This window comes from Cydia fagiglandana, chromosome 19 (assembly GCF_963556715.1).
Source record: "Cydia fagiglandana chromosome 19, ilCydFagi1.1, whole genome shotgun sequence".
In the NCBI taxonomy this organism is placed as follows: Eukaryota; Metazoa; Arthropoda; class Insecta; order Lepidoptera; family Tortricidae; genus Cydia; species Cydia fagiglandana.
Genome location: NC_085950.1, coordinates 3616554 through 3638379, shown reverse-complemented (window position 1 = coordinate 3638379; position 21826 = coordinate 3616554). Strand labels below are relative to the sequence as shown.

General features: G+C 37.9%; 1 protein-coding gene across 1 annotated transcript in view; it reads right to left on the bottom strand.

Annotated features, from left to right (window-relative positions):
* Window positions 1-8886, bottom strand: part of LOC134673900 (rhophilin-2-B) — a 181250-nt gene extending 172364 nt beyond the window's left edge. Inside the window, exon 1 of the mRNA XM_063531954.1 lies at window positions 8730-8886. The gene's annotated coding sequence lies outside the window, so the exon portion shown is untranslated. The remainder of the gene's footprint in view (window positions 1-8729) is intronic.
* Between the last annotated feature and the right edge of the window lie 12940 nt (window positions 8887-21826).

The window sequence follows — 21826 nt, the reverse complement described above, 5'->3', positions numbered from 1 at the left end:
TGGTGTATGGTTTATGGCGTGGCGGGATGACGATGCGATGGCCGCGGTGTCGGTTTTTCGTCCGCACAGCAAAGGTAGTGGGCCAGCGATGGCGCGTACGCATATACAAGTGGCCACACCATACTAGCGTCACAAAACAGATAGGAACAGAAGTCAATCACATGTATGTACTTTACTTTTCATACCTACGCTCGGCGGTCGCTCTAGGGTTGCGAACTATTGCTTATGCACAAAAACTATCGTGGTAGTGGCACTCGTATCTATCGTAACGTATCTCGTATCTAGTTGTTTGATTTATTGTTGAGGATGAAACGGGAAGAATGGAAATATAAATTAATAATAACATTAATAACTCAAATAGGTATTTTAATTTTAATGTCATTGTTATATTACAAATTTGTCACAGAATTATCTTGCGATGATTTCAAGATTGGCGAAATGCACGATTATTATATTATAAAGTGTAATAAATTTGCATTCTCATGTACAATGTAATAAATTCGCATTCGCATTCTCTCTGAAACCACTGGTAGCTTAAAAAATGACAATTCACCGTTTAATGTTGAATTTAGACAACCGTCCACTGTACAGTTATAATAACTTTTTTTTTTGTTTCTCCATTACTACACAAAAAAGTTCACAGACGCGCGTCTCAAGCGGATGGCACTCGCGCTCGCAATGGTCCCAACCGGTCCGAGATATCGTGTCCGTGAGCAGTGTCTATGTGTGCGTTGCTCGAGCGCGCTTTGTATGTAGATTGATTTCTGTACCTATATGTTTTGTGCTAGCGTTTCCAGAGCGTTGGTGTCTAGTGTAGTCAACTCTATTATGTCTGCTGTTCGACGGTACGTTGGCGCAACAGGCCGCGTAGCCAAGATGCCAATCGCTAACGCTCCGTAGCGATCGAAACGCAACTGTCACTGTCACACTAATGGGGAAGAGTGATAGAGATACATAATGCTTTTCGTTGTCGAAGCGATAGCGATTGTAACCTTGGCTAGGGGGCCTGGCCGCGTAGCCAAGATGCCAATCGCTAACGCTCCGTAGCGATCGAAACGCAACTGTCACTGTCACACTAATGAGGAAGAGTGATAGAGATACATAATGCTTTTCGTTGTCGAAGCGATAGCGATTGTAACCTTGGCTAGGGGGCCTGCGCTGCGACGCCATTTTCCATAGCGCTGACTAAACGTCGACGCTCAAAAGGGGTCATCCATTAATTACGTCACACGAATTTCTAGGTTTTTTGACCCCTCCCCCCCTCCTTGTCACACTTGGTCACATTAGGCAAACCCCTCCCTCCTAGTGTGACGTCACATTTTTTCTACGAAATCGCCAAATCGAATTAAGTAAGTACCTAAGTATTATTAATATTTTATCAAAATATTTTTGACGATATAAATATTAGTAATTTTATAACCCAAAACTGCTTAGGAAAGAAAATTAAACGAATAAAAACGATTATCGTTTTAAAAACTTGTTATTTAAATGTACAGCGAATAAAATAATTTAAATAAATTTTCGGTTACTGATGAAGTTAAAGTGACGTCACAAAGTTTGTGTCTCCCCCCTCCGCCATGTCACAATATGTCACATTTTCTTGACCCCCTCCCTCCCCCTAAACGTGTGATGTAATTAATGGATGATCCCAAAGACGCTAGTGTGTGTGTGTGGGGGGGGGGGGGAGGGGGGAGTTATTATTTTTAATAAGTAAATCCATACTTATCACACTAACAATGATAAAACCACGAGTCCAATTACGAGCAGGATCTGTTTTTGTGCGGTTGTCAAATGGAGGTATTAGTATAATTGGTTGTGCGTCACGCTCGCTCGCTTTGATGGGTTTGACGAGGCATACATGTACGTATGTAGGTATACTATGTATAGGTATGTACTTATGTATACAGGGTGTCCAGAATTCGACGTCAAGCCGTAAACGGATGATAGACCAAGTCATAACAGTTATCATAAAAATACAAAAAAAAATCCAACTCATGTTTTTTAAAAATTATGGTCACTTTATAAATTCACTAAAAAATCCATAATTTATTCTAATTTTTTTATTATTGTGTAATCTTGAATAATTACAGGATGTGGATTTTTTAGTGAATTTTTAAAGTGACCATAATTTTTAAAGAACATGGGTTGGATTTTTTTTTGTATTTTTATGATAACTGTTATGACTTGGTCTATCATCCGTTTACGGCTTGACATCGAATTCTGGGACACCCTGTATATTTGCATACCACACCGGTCCTATTATTTTTTACCCTTGGATTAATAGTACATTATTGCAGAGGCCGGGAAAGGGCAATTCGTGGATGAGTTTCGATTTTGTCGGACGACGCGAAGCGGAGTCCGACAAAGAAGACGAATCCACGAATTGCTATTCCTGCCGAGGCATATATAGTGCTTTTCTCCAAACATGCGAGGAAATAAGCTAAAATAATTATTATTTAAGCATCAAGCATCACTCAAATCAAACCTTCACATCCAAAATGTCAAAAACAATTTCCCTCTTTAATTAATTTTTAAAAGTTAAAGGCACAAACTTATTCTGCCATTCAGTACCATTCAATATTCGTTCATTCAATATAATTGCGCAATATAGTTTGTCAAACCAACTTTTCAGTCAGTAAGAACAAGGAAAACTACACCCATCCTTTTCTTTTGGGTGCTAGTACTAGTGTAAGACAAAGATAGTATGATTCTCTTTGTCTATGTTTGAAATGAGAAAGTCCTTTGACAAACTATGTAAGCTTTATGAACACGGATGAGATTTAAAAAAAATATATAATCTTTGATTTTATTAAGCAGTATTCGCACGATCATACACGTGAAATGATAGCTGATCGGGTCGTGTAGAAGCGGCTCGCGGCAATAATAATTGGCTGTTTGCGTTTTTTATTATTAAAAAGTAAAAAACTTCCCGTCCGCTAGAACAGGACAGCGATAGTTTGATGTTTTTTAGTTAGAGTTTGACATTAACGAAGAACTTCCCGTACTATTTTTGCTACAGTAAGGTGAACATTTCCGAGCATATTGGAGAAAAGAACTTTTTTTTTACTTAGTAATCTGAGTCGGTCGGAAAAATCGGGCCCTATTTCTCATTACCCTAAAAACTTTAAAGAACTTTTTTTTTGTATTTTTTTTTAACATGGAAATCTGAGTCGGCCGCAAAAAATCCGGCCCTATTTCTCATTACCCTAAAATTTAAAGAACTTAAAATTACAATAACCTTATATACCATCACCGTAAAACAAACGCTTGCGCGATGTAGGAATCGCTCAGCAAGTAACCGCGACATCTAACGAAGAATTGGGTAAACTCATTCCATTACGCGCTTTAATATAGGGAGGCGCGGGAACATTGAAATTCGAACATCGTCTCCGTCTCTATCGCTCTTGCTATGATTATGATTTGAGCGATAGAAACGGAATGTGTCCTAGGTTGTAAGGTAAAAGGTCGTTAGAATTATCTAGTTGGTGACGTCACAGCATTGTTATGTAAACCGGTTGGACAATGCGGTTCGTGGCCTTCGCTCGTTATCGAGAGGTATACAGATCTTACTGATTATTACTTAGGTGCTAACGTGCCTTATAAAGAATGACTCACGTTAGACCGGGCCGTGTCCGGGCCGGAGCTTCCGGTGCATCGTTTTCTTACGGGAAGCATCACGTGATTGCTTGTCTTGTCATAGAAAAGTAAGCTCCGGACGCTCCGGCCCGGACACGGCCCGGTCTAACGTAAGTCATCATTAATGAGAGTCCGTCTAAGCTAACTTTGCAGTGATTAGAATAGAACAAGGGGATGTCATTTTAAATGTAGTTTTTTCATAGAAATTTGACATTAATGATGACGTTGTCACACTTTGGCATTGAAAATGCCAAACAAAGTTCGCTTGATCTGACTCGAGCGTAGGTTGGATTTTTTGGTGATTTTAATTAAATTTATTGGAAAAGGTTAGAATATCTAATGACCCGTTACGCCGTCCGCTGACCTTTACGACTTAAGTTTGGTACATTCAAGCGGCCGCTAGCAGCCGCTATGAAGCGAGGAAATCAAGTTTTTCCATTTGTAGTCCGCCTCTTTCGCACTTATAAAATGTTCAAATACATGATGTTATTGACTTCCCCTATGCACACTACAGTTATATTTCAGAGTAAGCCTCATTTTAGATTCGTGTTCAAAAACAACACACGAATTTATGGGCTATATTTTTTTTGTAAGCAAATATTGTCAACCTTTGAAATGCAGTCAACTAAACGCAGATAAAAGATTCTATATATAATCAGCTCTACAAACGAGCTGATTAGACCAGATAGCTTCAATAAGCCGTACAAGCAACAATTATCCAATTTAGCTTTCACTACAACGCCACACGCCATGCAAAAACAACAATACACGCCAAAAAACACAGTTTTTCACGCCAACTTACTAAATACGCCCGACAAATAACTCGAACCCATCTGTCGTTGCAAATTATTTCTTAGCTCCATTGTTTTAAACGCGCGATAGTTCGAAATTCAAAAAAAACTAACGTTTTTCTCTCATGCTCGACAAAGTTAGAAATGCGATCCCGAAACTGTCTACTCTTTATTCTTTATGGGAAATTAGACCGTAATCTTATGTGCATAAGAGTGTAGAGTGGGTTAATTTTCATTTACGCAGTAGAATTCTCATAATTTCCACGCGTTTTACAAAGTTATCAATTTCGATTCAATAATTAGTTTCCGCTCATCTATTGTTCAAAATTCATCCTTATTCATATTGTATTAAGAGTCAGTGATATTGTGCTGTAATTTGATCAGCGGTATAAAGATTTTCACGTTTTTACGAGTTTTCCTTACACGTACGTGGTTAACCTTGGCATTGAGGTAAATGTGATTGCTTGCGATTTAACATTGGTTTGGACTTTGTAAGATGTTAAGATGTATATATGTTAGTTAAATTTAATTACGTAATTATAGGTAGGTAGGTACCTATATTTAAATTTACTGAAGACAACACGTAGTTTATACCTATCGTTTGGTCTAAAATGATGAAATTCATCATAATCCAGTAACTTTGTCGAATTTTGTAATGTGGCTCTTTTGCGTCATTTTCTGATTTTTTCATTTATGATGTTGGCCCAATGTATAATCCAAGTTTGTGAACTCGAGCGCCGAATGCAACTTTGTCAAAATCGAAAAAGCCGTGAAAATTTGGGTTTTCTTTTAGATTCGGGCGATTATAAGCCTAAAAGACTAGTTTTTGATAATACCTTCTCAAGGCGATTTTAAAGTAGACTAAATTTGCTACATTACCACACTAGTATTGTCTCTGTACATCCAATAGTTTCTGAGATAATAAAGCCTTTCAAAATTTAAAAAAATTTCGAACTTGTATTAGGGTGTAAGTGCAGCGAGTATGCACTTTTGTCTCAGGCGATGCCGCTTGGCACAATTGTTTCTAAGGTTAAACAAAGCTGATACGGCCCGGTAGCCATAAGATCTTACCGCGCCTACCCCTCAAAAAAGGGGGAAATGCCGTCATATCATATTATGTACATATTTTTGCGGCTTTGCCGTCATATCATATTTTGTACAACAGTATTTTGCTATCGGCGACCCCGCGGCGGTCTTGGCCCGCATGCCTACCACGCTCCGCTGCAAGGACGGCGCTTATGTCAGTTATATAAGCATTGTAAGCGAATTAGCATCGTGCTAGGGACGTCTGACCGTAGGTGATCGCGTACAGATGTGTGCATAATTGTTTTTAGTGATGTACCGACATAGCCGACTATTAATCGGCGCTCGAATGGCCGTAGTCGGCTAGTCGGCCGGATCATTAGTTTCTTCTAAGTTCGGTTCAGATGCACTTAAAAACAACCGTTTTACCCCTTTCGTCGCGCTATTCGTCATATTATAAATAGTAACCTTGAAAAAAAAAATCCTAAGGCAAAAATATAGCCTTATATTATAAATATTATTTCATATTACAACCGGACAATTGGACAAGAAAGCGACCAAGCGGTCAATAATTAAAACAAAAGTTTTCGTAAGCACCCCAAATAGGAATTTGGGTAAAATATGTGAAAAGCGTATGGTAAATATTTTCTGTTTATTTATTTTTGCCCTATTTTCCTGTCACTTATAAAGTGCCGACTAATCGGCCATTTTTGCTGACTAATCGCCGACTACAAATGAGGCCGGATAGTCAGCTTTCCCGACTAGTCGGTACATTCCTAATTGTTTTCCATCGTTTTCTCGCAAATGTTCGTATTTGTCATGTTACTTCAGTCAACCTCGGTACATTTTGTACCGAGACTGACTGGAACAGCAAGACACGTTCGTACGTTTCCGTGAAGAAGCGTTTCAGTCAGCAGCAAAAGTTGCTAAGCGGGCGAGGTGTTCAAAATTACCTTGGCACGCTCTTATTCTCTTAACCATAAAGTCGCGTCGAGATAGTTTTGAACACCTGGTCCGCTCAGCAAGTCCTGCTGCTGACTGTACTGGTTTGTTGACATTTTATACTTTAATCTCTCGCCGCCCACACATCAAAACTTGCCAATACAAATACAATTTAGATTTGTTAAAATAAAGGTTCAAATTAGAATGGAACGGGAGATCTTTTGGCCTCTGGGCGGCTAGAGGTTAAGATAAAGATAGTTGTGACGTCCCACGGGTAAAGGTACCTTATGGCGGTTGGCGCTTACGCTATTATTAACGCCGCTCCAATATTATTGCGGCGCTATGCGACGTAAGCGCCGGCCGCTATAAGGTACCTTTTTCCGTGGAACGTCACAGTTTATTATTCAAGTAGGCATATTACAATGCGCTTATGAAAACCCTACACCTCTGCCTCGAGAAGATTTAAGTCCCCCCTCAATTGGAGGAGGGTATCCCAATATGGGACCGGCAACAAACTCGGCGGGACACATCTTTAATCAGTGTAAAATCAGGTGCCCTAACGGAATATTACTGGAAGTGATTAGTTTACGTTGACCGTTGCATAAGCTAATGCATTTATTAACCAGTTAACACGTGTCGCCCTCTCAAGTAGGTAATATCCTATCTATGTGTGTATTTATGTATGTATATGTATTTATTCTGTGTATGCCTCATTTACACATTGATAAGTGTTATACTTAGTTCGTTTTTAGGGTTCCGTACCCAAAGGGTAAAACGGGACCCTATTACTAAGACTTCGCTGTCCGTCCGTCCGTCCGTCCGTCCGTCCGGCCGTCCGTCTGTCACCAGGCTGTATCTCACGAACCGTGATAGCTAGACAGTTGAAATTTTCACAGATGATGTATTTCTGTTGCCGCTATAACAACAAATACTAAAAACAGAATAAAATAAAGATTTAAATGGGGCTCCCATACAACAAACGTGATTTTTGACCAAAGTTAAGCAACGTCGGGAGGGGTCAGTACTTGGATGGGTGACCGTTTTCTTTTTGCTTTTTTTTGTTTTTTTTTTGCATTATGGTACGGAACCCTTCGTGCGCGAGTCCGATTCGCACTTGCCCGGTTTTTTAGCATTAGAAAAACGTAAACAATCTTGACGTGTCTTTTTATTGAAAAACACTTTTGAAAAATAAGTCACGGTAAATATGTAACAATTATGAATCATATACGATTATTGACATTCTTGTGCTTTCATAACTTTCATAAGTAATAGTAACTGATTTTTAGGGTTCCGTACCCAAACGGTAAAACGGGACCCTATTACTAAGACTTCGCTGTCCGTCCGTCTGTGCGTCCGTCCGTCTGTCTGTCACCAGGCTGTATCTCACGAACCGTGATAGCTAGACAATTGAAATTTTCACAGATGATGTATTTCTGTTGCCGCTATAACAACAAATACTAAAAACAGAAAAACATAAAGATTTAAATGGGGCTCCCAACGTGAACGTAACGTGATTTTTGACCAAAGTTAAGCAACGTCGGGAGTGGCCAGTACTTGGATGGGTGACCGTTTTTTTTTGCATTTTTTTTTTTGAATTATGGTACGGAACCCTTCGTGCGCGAGTTCGACTCGCACTTGCCCGGTTTATTAAAAAGCGTTTTTCAATTAAAAGACACGTCAAGATCGCGTATTCTTTTTCTAACGCTAAAAAAACTGCACTACACTTATAGTTTGTATTTTTAGTTATAAAAAGACTACGCGATCTTGACGTGTCTTTTAGTTGAAAATAGTAGATTGTTAACCAAGGGTTGAAAGGCACCCATTTCTGTCGAGGTAGTTTGGCGCTCGAAAGCAGTGAGAGCGCCAATAATCCGATATAATGGTGCCTAGGAGGACCCGACGCGAAGCCATCCTAAAAAATGACACCCTTCCCCCCCTCCCCATAATGCGTGATTCAAATGCCAACCCTTTTTATAAACTACCTACCTAACGAAGTTTTCTTTGATTTTTTTGTAATTCATTAATTAGGTACTGTTATGATAACTTATGTAGGTATGTACATAATTATATTGTCATGTTTCTTTAATTTACTCCGCAGATAGAATAAATTGATGTTTTTCTTCTTTAATTACTTACAATTTTCTAATTAATGTACCCTTCCGTTGCTACATGGAATTAACTAGCATAATTAAATTGCTAGTTATAATTAGAACAATAAATTAACCACTGAACTGTACAATATCGTTTAAAATTAGTTGCGGGTAGGCCTCTTCCATGTACCAAGAATGTTATCTAAATTAACGAGTAACTCCACAATGACCAAAACCATTAACCCACCTTCGTTATCGGTCACGTCAACAGAGACCACAATAAAAAAACTCAAAATCACTTTCCAAACACACACTTCACTATTAAAAAAAAACACGTTCGATTTTCAAATACGTTTTGGCGCGAAACGCTCGATTTTTTTAAATGCGGCCAGCGCTGTGCGCAGATCGCGCGGTACTGAGTTTTCAAAACTACGTTCTGTACCGTTACTACGAAAACCGGTTTCGATGCATTTTCACGGCTGCATCACTGTGCTGACTTTCCATTGCGTGTTATACTTGTACCTTTGTATAAAACATATGACTTTAAGCAGTAATGGATTTTTGTTAAGTAAAAAGATCAGGCAGAATGTGTTTAAGAATGACAATAGATGGCAGATTGACTCACAGCCTTTAGTTGCGTCATTATTTTACTTGATTAAATGGCGGTTGCTTAAAGCAGTCAAATAAATAGCTTGGGGCTATTGCAGCGGAGCCTTTTGAGTTTATAAATATGTAATACTTACAAAATCGGGTTCAGAAAAGGCTTTACCATAAGTTCAACATAGTTCAACTTATTTGGGCATTGAAAGGGAACGCGAACCTTACTAATAGTACAGTGATTATAGATTTTGACCCGTGAATAATTAGTTGTCGCTTTTTTTCAAATTTAATTTCCATAATATCGATCCTAGAAGAAAAATTGTGAGAATCAACTTGTAGAGAATCAAATTTCCTACAATTTTTGTCCTCACGGTTTTACTGTAAAATCAAAAATGGCCGAGTTATTCAAGAAAAACCGTTTTTCGAATATACGCAGGAGCCTGCCCATATAACCATTCCAGTCGCAGAATCATCAAAGTGGTAACTAAATGTCAAATGTGTCGTAACAGAGTCCACACAATGTGTCTAGAATTGTTTCGAAACAAAGTGTCGTCGCCGTGTGTACACTTTTCCGAAACAAGGTGTCGACACATTTGTGTGCACTTTGCGTGCGGTTTGCGACTAAATCTGACAGCAAATTTGTGACAGCAAATGTCAATATAAAATACCTCTTGAAAACCAAGGTTTGTCAAACTATTATTAGTGTCTCGTGTGCTCGTAATTCTAGTAAGTCATCATGGGCGATGCAAATGATAATAATCGACCAAAACCATATAAACACCCAACACCCGTCAACCTTTTACAGAAAAGTTTTTAAAGAAATGCAATAAGCTACTTAGGTCGGCCAACGAATGCTCCAAAAAGTTGTAGAGGGAAATGCTCGGAACACAATTTTTGACTCCGTAACTTGGTTTGGACAAAATAGGAGGTGAACATATCAAAAGTCCCCGGCCGTAGCCGTTGAGCGGGGGGAAGAGAGGGGGCTTTGAAGGTCCCATTATCCGGTTTTTCGATTATATCTCGGAAACTATGCATCTTAGCGACATGGCCACTTATACAAAATGAAAGTTAATTTAATTTTTTACAGGTTTATTCAGTCAATTTTTTCGATATGTTGAATAGTTTTTGAGATATCCGCTCTTGAAAGTTTATTTAGGGCTCTCAATTTTTATCTTGATATATCTACATCAGTGAAGGTGCTAGGCCGTGTATGGTATCGTTTTCGTATAAATCTGGGTTGCTGAATCCATTTAACGTATCACATTGACACCAATCCACAAAATTAAAAAAAATCTTTTTAGGGTTCCGTACCTCAAAAGCAAAAAACGGAATCCTTATAGGATCACTCGTGCGTCTGTATGTCTGTCCGTCTGAATACACAAAATAGTTCTTTACCTATAGATGACAGGAAAACCTATTAGAAATGTGCAGTCAAGCGCGAGTCGGAGACTTAATGTACGGAACCCTTAATACGCGAGTCTGACTCGCACTTGGCCGGTTTTTTTTAAACTCCTCTTGACGCTTAACCGCTGAACCGATTTCGTTGAAAATTGGTATAGAAATAGTTTGCGTCCCGGAACAGGTCAAGGATAGATTTTATAACCAAAAACATCTTTTGCAGGTGTGAAAAGTGGCGTGGAAATTTGTACGGGAAATCAATAACCGCTGAACCGATTTATATGAAATTTGGGATGTTCTACATCTTTGATTTAGTTAAAAATGATAAAAAAACATGACTTCAAACCTAAAATTAAACAGTATTAACTTCAAGAAGTCAATTCTGAATTCCCCCCTACACCTCATTTCACACCTTTGGTTGATTTTTGAGATAACTTATTATGTCCTGTCTCGGGACTCAAAATATATGTGTACTAAATTTAAATTAAAACTGTTCAGCAGTTTAAGCGTGAAGAGGAGTTTAAAAGAAAGTATTTTAGTAAGTTTATATGTTTTTACTTTGGAATGGTGTCAATGTGATACCATAACTAAATTTAGTACTGCGAATTTATACGAAAACGATACCAAACATGGCTTCGTAGCTTTACTGTTGTAGTCTGTAGAAGTCAAAATAAAATTGAGAGCCCTAAATTCTTATTACTTGTCCAAACTTGTGTAGAAGGAAAAGGAAAAATAAAAGTCTTCGGCAGGAATATAAGACACAAATATATATTTTATTTTGCGTTACTATTTCAATCATCAAATATAAACATACCTTGATTATATTATTCTAGTGAGATCCTCATAGATAAACAAAAACATTTACTTAAAAAATTACAAGGTCGAAATGTCACGGAACTTGTGAGAGCAATATGTGAAAAATAAAAACTTTTATGACAAAAAAATCTGGACACAATTTAAGAAGCATCCAATCGCGTCGAGGAATCAACTGTATTTTTGCTTGTTTCATTACCTCCTCGCTTCTTTTTTTGTCCTTTGTATTCTGTAGCAATTTGTTAGATCTGAAAATAAAGATAACTTGCGTCGTCACGGATGTCGATTTATAGGTTTTAGGGAGTGCAGAATTCGAAAACGATAATCATTTTATAATCCAAGATGGCGGCTACGTATTTTGTCATAAAAGTCGTCATGAATATCGTTTTATAGGTTTTAGGAAGTGCCGATTTCGAAAATGATGACCAGTTTGATGATGTTTGATGTGCGCCGTGCACTTTGTCATAAAAGTCGTCATGGATATCGTTTTGTAGGTTTTAGGGAGTGCAGAATTCGAAAATGATGACCATTTTGGATTCCAAGATGTCTGTCGTGCACTTTGTCATATAAGCCGTCATAGATGTTGATTTATAGGTGTTAGGAAGAGCAGATTTCGAAAATGATAACCATGACCAATACAACGACATCCATGTCGACTTTTAACATAGTGCATGGCCGCCATCTTAGATTCCAAAATAGTTATTATTTTCGAAATCTGCGCTCCCTAAAACCTATAAAACGACAGCCATGACGACTCTTATGACATAGTGCATGGCCGCCATTTTGGAATAGAAAATGGTTATCATTTTCGAAATCTGCGCCCCCCAAAACCTATAAAACGACACCCATGACGACTTTTATGACATAGTGCATGGTCGCCATTCTGGATTACAAAATGGTCATCATTTTCGAAAGCGGGGCCCCCTAAAACCTATAAAACGACATCCATGACGACTTTTATGACTGCATGGCCGCCATCTTGGAATCCAAAATGGTCATCGTTTTCGAAATCTGCGCCCCCTAAAACCTATAAAACGACACCCATGACGACTTTTATGACATAGTGCATGGCCACCATTCTGGATTCCAAAATGGTCATCATTTTCGAAAGCGGGGCCCCCTAAAACCTATAAAACGACATCCATGACTACTTTTATGACATAGTGCATTTCCGCCATTTTGGATTTCAAAATGGTCATCATTTTCTAAGTCGGGGCCCCCTAAAACCTATAAAACGACATCCATGACGACTTTTATGACATAGTGCATGGCCGCCATCTTGGAATCCAAAATGGTCATCGTTTTCGAAATCTGCGCCCCCTAAAACCTTTAAAACGACACCCATGACGACTTTTATGACATAGTGCATGGCCACCATTTTGGAATCCAAAATGGTCATCATTTTCTAAATCTGCGCCCCCCAAAACCTATAAAATGATACCCATGACGACTTTTATGACATAGTGCATGGCCACCATCTTAGAATCCAAAATGGTCATCGTTTTCGAAATCTGCGCCCCCTAAAACCTATAAAACGACACCCATGACGACTTTTATGACATAGTGCATGGCCACCATTTTGGAATCCATAATGGTCATCATTTTCTAAATCTGCGCCCCCCAAAACCTAGAAAACGATACCCATGACGACTTTTATGACATAGTGCATGGCCACCATCTTAAAATCCAAAATGGTCATCGTTTTCGAAATCTGCGCCCTCTAAAACCTATAAAACGACACCCATGACGACTTTTATGACATAGTGCATGGCCACCATTTTGGAATCCAAAATGGTCATCATTTTCTAAATCTGCGCCCCCCAAAACCTATAAAACGATACCCATGACGACTTTTATGACATAGTGCATGGCCGCCATTTTGGATTTCAAAATGGTCATCATTTTCTAAATCGGGGCCCCCTAAAACCTATAAAACGACATCCATGACGACTTTTATGACGTAGTGCATGGCCGCCATCTTGGAATCCAAAATGGTCCTCATTTTTGAAATCTGCGCCTCCTAAAACCTATAAAACGACACCCATGACGACTTTTATGGCATAGTGCATGGCCGCCATTTTGGATTCCAAAATGGTCATCATTTTCAAAATGGGGGTCCCCTAAAACGTATAAAACGACATCCATGACGACTTTTATGACACAGTGCATGGCCGCCATTTTGGATTCCAAAATGGTCATCATTTTCGAAATCGGCACTCCCTAAAACCTATAAATCAAAAACAAAGTGTTTGGCTACCATCTGCATGCAAGACATTTCTATTATTTTTACGTACAAAAATGGCCCCCTGTCAACTTCCAACCGAGATTTAATCGATAATTTATTCGATTAATATTCAGATTAATTCAATTTCAATCTATGTTAGGTCGACTAAACTAATCGCGATTAAAATTTGAGGATTAACTTTTTTTATTCCATTAATTAGTCGAATAAACAGTTAATCTATTAAGTCCCATCTCTGACCACGGCATTTTTACACTTTGAGAATATCTGAAAACAAATGAACACAAGGAGCCATTTTGCAAATCCAGTAACTTTGTTATTACTTTTGACAGCGCGTGTCATGTGTCTACACAGAGTCGACACAAAGTCGAAACATTTGCGACTACTTTGTGACTGCAATATTTCTCAGCCTTAAACCATATTTATACATCATAATTAACAAGTTTCGTAGTATGTAAAGAGTTATTTCTGTTATTTAAGTATAGTATACGCATCGAAGTACTAAAAATGCATCAAATAATGTAGTTATGAACACAGGCACTGAGAAGTAAACAATATCATTTCCGGCTAAACTAAAACAATGTGGTGGCGCGTTGATTATATTACACTTAGTTTATCAAATCACTCGAGCAGTTTAATTCCCCATAATAATTTAAGTCCTATTGTAATATAAATGCAAACAATATATAATTACGTCTTGTAATCCGTTTTAGAGATGGCGTATTAGTGTCACTTATTTTTATTTAACTATTTTTCCATCTGACAGTTTCCATTTGACAGGAGCAAAATGAACGAATGAACGAATGATTTTGGCATAAAGTAGTCGCAAACCCGAAACAATGTGTGCACACGGCGACCACACTTTATGTCACTTTGTGTCATGTGTCGACCCTTCCCCATTTCTGGTAACTGTGTCGACACGGCGACGACTCTGCGACTGGAATTGTGACCGAAACAGACGGTGTCGACACAAGATGTGTCAACACCGCGTCGTAACGGCGACTAGAAATGGTTGTATGGGTGATTCAGTCTACTTTTTGAATTTACAGTCCCAGTGACCCCCCAGAGGGACCTAGGAAAAAAAATCCAAGAACTAATTATTCAGCACGGGTAGGGTCGGTTTTTTTGATAAAATGATTGTACTACAACTAAAGCACAGAATAAATAATAGTACTAGGTACCAGAAGGTTCACCCTCTAACAAAACGCGTCTATTACGACAGATATGACCGCTAGGTGGCGCAAGCCCGAACAGGCGTCTGTTCCGTAGCGGCAGTGGGGAGACACTCCGGACTTCGGGTCAGTGTTGCCAACTCGGATTTTGAAAAAATGCTAGACTATTGTCTAGATTATGCCAAAATTATGTCAAAGATTTTTGAAAAATGCTAAAAAAATGCTAAAATTAGACACTTAAAACACATACATTTTTCAAATTTGATGCCTTTTTCTACTGACAAGATCTGCTTGACCAACTTTATATAGACCGTCGATGTCCATCCGTCCACAAAAGTCAAAATTCATATGAAAATATGAATCACATAAGGCGATGACGCATATTGTTGCTGCCAAGTTGGCGCAAACTTGGCATAGACTAAATTATGCTAAAAAATATGCCAGATGCTAAATGGAAAATTTTGGTGCCAAAGCAAGTGAAAATATGCCAGATCTGGCATCATTTATGCCAAGTTGGCAACGCTGCTTCGGGTAAACTCAGCTCCGTTCGGCTCAGCATTGCTCCGAGCAATTATTAGGGTTGACACCACTTGACGTGCTTTTGCGTGCACGACCGCAGATAAGATAATCACTTGAATTTTGACAACCCTAAATAGCCGAAAGGGATGGTGCCATACATTAGAAACGGATAGCATGATTCGACCCTGAATCGCTGTCAAACTGCGGTTTTGTAGGAAGTGTCCTCTCTGTACGGTAGTACTACTATGGTTAGACACCAAAATTGGTGTGGGCCGCATGTACTTGTAGCGACGCGACGATATCACGGAGTGAGCCACGCCCATGCCACGCATGACTAAAGTCACTAATTTCTGTTTTTAGGGTTCCGTACCCAAAGGGCAAAAACAAGACCCTATTACTAAGACTGCACTGTCCGTCTGTCTGTCTGTCACCAGACTGTATCTCATGAACCGTGATAGCGAGACAGTTGAAATTTTCACATAATATGATGTATTTCTGTTGGCGCTATAACAAAAACTACTAAAAACAGAATCAAATAAATATTTAAGTGGGGCTCCCATACCACTCATACAACAAACGTGATTTTTTGATATATAATGCTATGGAACCCTTCGTGGGCGAGCCCGACTCGCACTTGGCCGGTTTTTTAAATATGTCGGATTCGGGTACCGATGGTCTTAAAGGCGGGTGGGCGTGTGGATGTATTACTTCACAGCTAAACCAGTATGCTATCATTACTACCAGTGCATGAAATAAAAATTCGGACTCGTTAACCATACTAGCGCCTACTATATTTCAGTACTAAATGATAAAAAGAACTAATCACTGTTAAGATGCTAACGGATTAAATTGGAAATAAAAAGATCACATAAATCCGTTCAAATCTTTATTCAATTCAAACTTGGTCGGCTCCAACCCTACGCCTCTGGCCTGAGAAGATTTAGCCCAATATGGGACCGGCAACAAACTCAGAGGGACACATTTTTTCAAAACAACACATAGCACATCCTTTCTTTATTTCACAAAAGTAAGCTTCTAATGAAACATAAGAAATCAAAATAACACTTGAAGTAAAACACTTAGCTAAATGGTTAAAGAACGCTAGATTCTATAAGCTATCAGAATAATCCTTCAGGTATAAGCCTTCAGGAACGTGGCGAGTTAGGCACGGCACGAGGTATTAGCTAACGATAACGTCCGATCTCTAGCGCGGTCCGATCAAGAAGAACTGCCAGCGGCGGAGCCTCCCTGCTCCCGCCTCAGTCAAGTTGGCAAACCTGCTTGACCAGTCTACGCTCCCCCAAGAGAAACCTCTTGACGTTCCAAAGCCTTCTACCAGTCATCGTAGTTCAACAACACGCCAATAGATGGCGTTACTCTCTACGCAACTTAATTTCAACAATGCGCCAATAGACGGCGTTACTCTCTACGCAACTTTATTTATTTCGTTACAACCAAATAATACGTAGCTCAACATTGCTAATCGATTTTATACAGGCGTCTAAAATAATGAACTATAACGCTGCAATACGTCTTTCTGGTGTCAGGCTCCGACAAATATACTTATTAAGTGAGAGTTCTATTGGCCAATTTATTTTAGTATTAAATGATTGTTAGAAAACAAATTTAATAGGGTAGGTACCATAAAATGGGGTGAGTAGGGTTCGCGGGGGGAGTTGGGTTATAAATGGGGAGGGAGAGAAGGGATGAAAGGGGGTGAGATGGGATTTTAAGGCTAACTGCTACAAAAATAATGTACCTATTCCAATTTAAAATGAAGCTATATAATACTCGTAATAAAAAAAAATCGATCCAACAATCTTCCAAAATCACCTTTGTATGAAAACCCAACTCACTCCAAAATACGAGGCACTACTACGGGGTGATGTAGGATTTCCTGTTTATCGTCAAAGTTATGAAATGGAACTGCCCAAAATAAAATTAAAATTAAAATACAGACGTCCGGAACACTATATATATACTAGATGAAAACCCGGCTTCGCTTGGGTAAAATAAATAATAGTAATAGGTAATACTCACTTTGAATTAAGTAATTATTTACTTTTAGACTTCAAACCTTCATCAAGGCGGTTACAAACCTATCTCATCTCAGAAAACTTTAAATCCGTAACATACAATCCTTTGAAAATCATTGAAAATCATTGTTTTCAGTGTGAAAATCATTGGTTAATAGTAATTGTGACTGTTACTATCAGTCAAAAGTACTCGCAGAGATAGGTAGGTTAGGGTTATTTGTTTTTTGCTACGCCCAAAAAACGAAACTGTTCCCGAGAGAGATAGGTAGGTTAGGGTTTATTTTTGTTTTGCTACGCTCTAAAAACGAAACTGCTACCAGAAATAGGTATGATTTTCAGGTAAAACTACTTTTGACCAACATGCTCAGTCAAAAGCAGTTTTGCCTGTTTTTGTCGGTTAAAAGTTCTTTTGACCAGTTCACACTTTTGACTGCAACATTACACCATTCAGTTTGCATATGTAAAAATAAAATGTTATCGAACTTTAAATGTCAGTTTTGCACCTACTCACCCCATTTTACGGTACTTAACAAAAAAAGGTTTCAAACAAATATATCATAAACATAAGCCATAACAGTTTCCACTTTTAGAATTATTGTTGCTCGAACTAGACTTAGGTATATAATTTGGTTTAACATCTATGAATTGGGTATGTTATGTAGGTGTAGGTCAGATTATTAAACTATAATAATGGCAACAAAAAAAAACCGTGTCGTGAGTCGGACTCGCCCACCGAGGGTTCCGTACTTTTTATTATAATTGCTGTTATAGCGGCAACAGAAATATATCATCTGTGAAAATTTCAACTGTTTAGCTATCACTGTTCATGAGATACAGCCTGGTGACAAACAGACAGGCGGATGAGGCGGACAGAGTCTTAGTACTTAATAGGGTCCCGTTTTTACCCTTTGAGTACGGGACCCTAAAAAGATAAAGGATGCACCTCGCTCAGACATTATTGCACCTTACATGCAACACGTAGGTAATCATATATAATGTACATAACATTAGTAACTAAGTAACAAATATCCCTACCTACCTACATAGTAACATTAGTAACAAATAAAAACGCGTGGCTGCAGCCTAATATAAACCTTCTTGCATTCTAACAAGGTTTATTATGACGCGCCGCGCACGATATGCGTGGCGTACAAACGGTTCCGTTACGATAAAAAAAAATATTAGCCTATGTGTGTGTCCCACTGCTGGGCAAAGGCCTCCTCTCTCCCTTTCCAATCCTCCTTGTGCCAGGGGTACTCTTCCCTTCGGTCAAACTCGGCTCCGTTCGGCTTTGCATTGCTCCGAGGAATTATTAGGGTTGACACATCTTGGCGTCCCTTTGCGTGCACGACCACAGACAGGATTATGACTTTTGAATTTTGACAACCCTATTGGGAACGTGCGAAGTCGGTGGCGCTGATCGTCACAAACACAGGTAATCTTATGGAATGTCCAACATTAGTACTAGCGGCAGCCGCTTGAACTAATTTTACTCCATAAGATTTAACGTAGAAATTCCGACAAAATGAGGGCAGCACCAGTCGTGCACATAGCGAATATAGCCATAGGATAGTGCCATATATTAGAAAGGGACAGCATGATTCGACCCTGAACCTTTGTCAAACTTCGGTTTTGTAGGAAGTTTCTTTTCTGTACAGTACTATTATTTATTTTGTGCCTGTGCTGAGCAAGATCCCCCCAATCCCGCTGGAACGCATCCAAGTCGTCCCGCCATCTCTTTCTCGGTCTGCCTCTGCCACTACCCTGGGGATCCCAACTAGTGGCTATTTTGGCCTATCTGTCATCATGCATAGTTATGAATACTTACTTACTTACTTTGTTGGCGCGGTGACCCAAAATGAGTCTTGGCCTCCAACACAAGAGCACGCCACTTTGATCGATCCAGAGCGGTATCCCGCCAGCTTTCGCCGACGCCTAGCTCACGGAGATCTGCCTCCACTCTATCTGCCCAACGGTATTTAGGACGACCAACAGGACGGTGCCCAGTTGGTCGACCCAAGTAGGCCCTTTTGGCCGCATCGTCTCCGCTGGCTTGGCCATCTCGAAAGGATGGGTGAAGATCGGGCAGTCAATAGTTATGAATAAATGAATAATAATATTTCTGATTAATAGAATGAGTTTAGGAATAGGGGTATAAAATACTTTTAAAATAAAGCAACAATTAGTAATTTTCTCTTATATTTATTTTTTTGTTTCCAATGGGACAGAATTCAATATTACTTATGTTATAAGCTCCTTGCGAGCCGTATACGCGATTAAAAATATGGAAGTACACAAAATCTTTAAGTAAAAAGATATGCGACGATTCTGATATGCATGAAATAGAATTTAGTTTTAAACGTTTTAGCCCAAGTTCAGATTCTCAGTGGTTAATTAATTGTGTATTTTTAAAATTTTAAAATTATACTATAAGTTTTAAAATGTATGTTTTATGAGTTACAATAAGTTTTAAAATGTATGTTTTATGAGTTACAATAAGTTTTAAAATGTATGTTTTATTATTACAATACTTCGAGAATAAAATATGTATAACTGGGACATTAAGTAATTCGAAATATCAAGTGACTACATAAACTGAGAACGTGATGAAAATAATTCGATAAATGAGAACTGAGTTTGGGCTAAATTAATAAATTTAAATATTTCCAAATATTTGTGCGTGGCATTGAGTAGAGATCTAATTTTAATTACGTACTACGATCTCCTAAAATAATTACATATTGTAATTATTTTCACTTAATTTTTAATAACTACACATTTTACTTTAAAGTAGGGTACATCGCCAATTATTAGCCAGTTTTCAATTACTGTGGCCACCTATACTAAAATGAATTCTGTGTATAGGTGAATAGAACTCATTTTTGTAAGAGGCGGCCAGTTATTGAACGAGTGGGTTGTGGATAAATTTCAGTTACTGGCCATTTTCCTTATACTGAAAATGAGTTTTATTTATCTGTAAATAGAATTCATTTTTGGAATAGGTGGCCAGTAATTGAAAACTGGCTAATAATTGGATTTTCGTACCTTATATACTAAAATGAACTTTGTTCACCTATAAATAGAAATCAAATTAAGTGGCCAGTAATTGGGGGGTGGCTAGTAATTGGCGATGTACCCTATATATAATTATTTTAATTATTTTTGGCTAAGCGGTATTTACAATAATTTTGGATTGAATATGTAAAAACATTGGCACTTCAATCTACTATGTTTTCACAAAATTTAAATCAAAATATTTTATATAATGAGTATTTTAAGTTCTGAGTATTATGTAAGATAAACTATGAAAATCACATTGTTTTTATTATTTTAAACATTAGATTTAATCTATCAAATCCATTGAATTAAATCCATATTTTAATAGGCATTCCTACAAAATCTGATAATTATTGTAGGAGTTTTTGCAAGCGATATTTACAACTATTATTTTTGCATTATATTTTTTACATTGAAAAAGTTTTAAAATCTTTCAATAAGACTATAATAAAAATAACATTTTAGATAAATTATTTGTTTGTAATAACATCAATTAAATTAAGTACTTAATTACATTTAATTAATCTCATGTTTAAGAAATACCTATAGGTAACGATAAACTATAGTTTATTAATTACAATTATTGATCATAACAAATAACGATAATATAATCATTGTATTGTTTACAGAAAAAAAATAAAGAGTAAAAAAATAACTACGTCCAATCAATAGTAGAAATAACTGGTGTTAAAAAATTCTAAACATAACTTTATCATCAAATAGTACAGATGTAGTGCATAATTATTTTCCATCGTATTTTCACGGAAACGTACGAACGTGTCTTGCTAATTCAGTCAGTCTCCGTAAAAGTACTGAGATTGCCTGAAGTAGCATGACAAATACGAACGTTTCCGACAAAATACGATGGAAAACAACTACGCACCACATCTGTAGAAGCGTGTGTGATCATTTTGAACGTTTCGCTCACTTAGCTATTTCTGCTAATGACTGTATACCCGGTTGTATTAGGTAACATAACGATTAAGCCCTACACACTATAAATATGTAACAAATTAAAAATACGTCTGCAAGCGTAGGCTTTAGCACAGAAAAGTATTTAGTTTAATATTTTTGGGGCAACATTCTCGGGGTACCAATTAAAATTATGTTCAAGGTGCCTAGACAACATGCCAATCGTTAACACTCCGTAGCGAACGAAACGCAACTGTCAAGTGTCACTATCGCACTAATATGGAAAAGTGGAAGACACACAAAGCGTTTCGTTATCGTATTGCAAACGATTGTCACCTTGGCTAGGCACCCAGTTGAGAATAAACGCAAATTATGTTAAAACGATTAAAAATCTATTCCAGTTTCTTATTAACCGTTGCGTTGTCTAACAGATTTTTTTTAATGTGACACATTTTCAAAACACTAAGTCAAACAAAATAATTAGGTATTTTGTCAAGTAAATTACCTAAAATAAATCTAATCAGATTATCAATCAATTCGAAACAATATTCAGAATAAAACGTGACAATATTAAATAGTGTCAGTTTAATGTTAT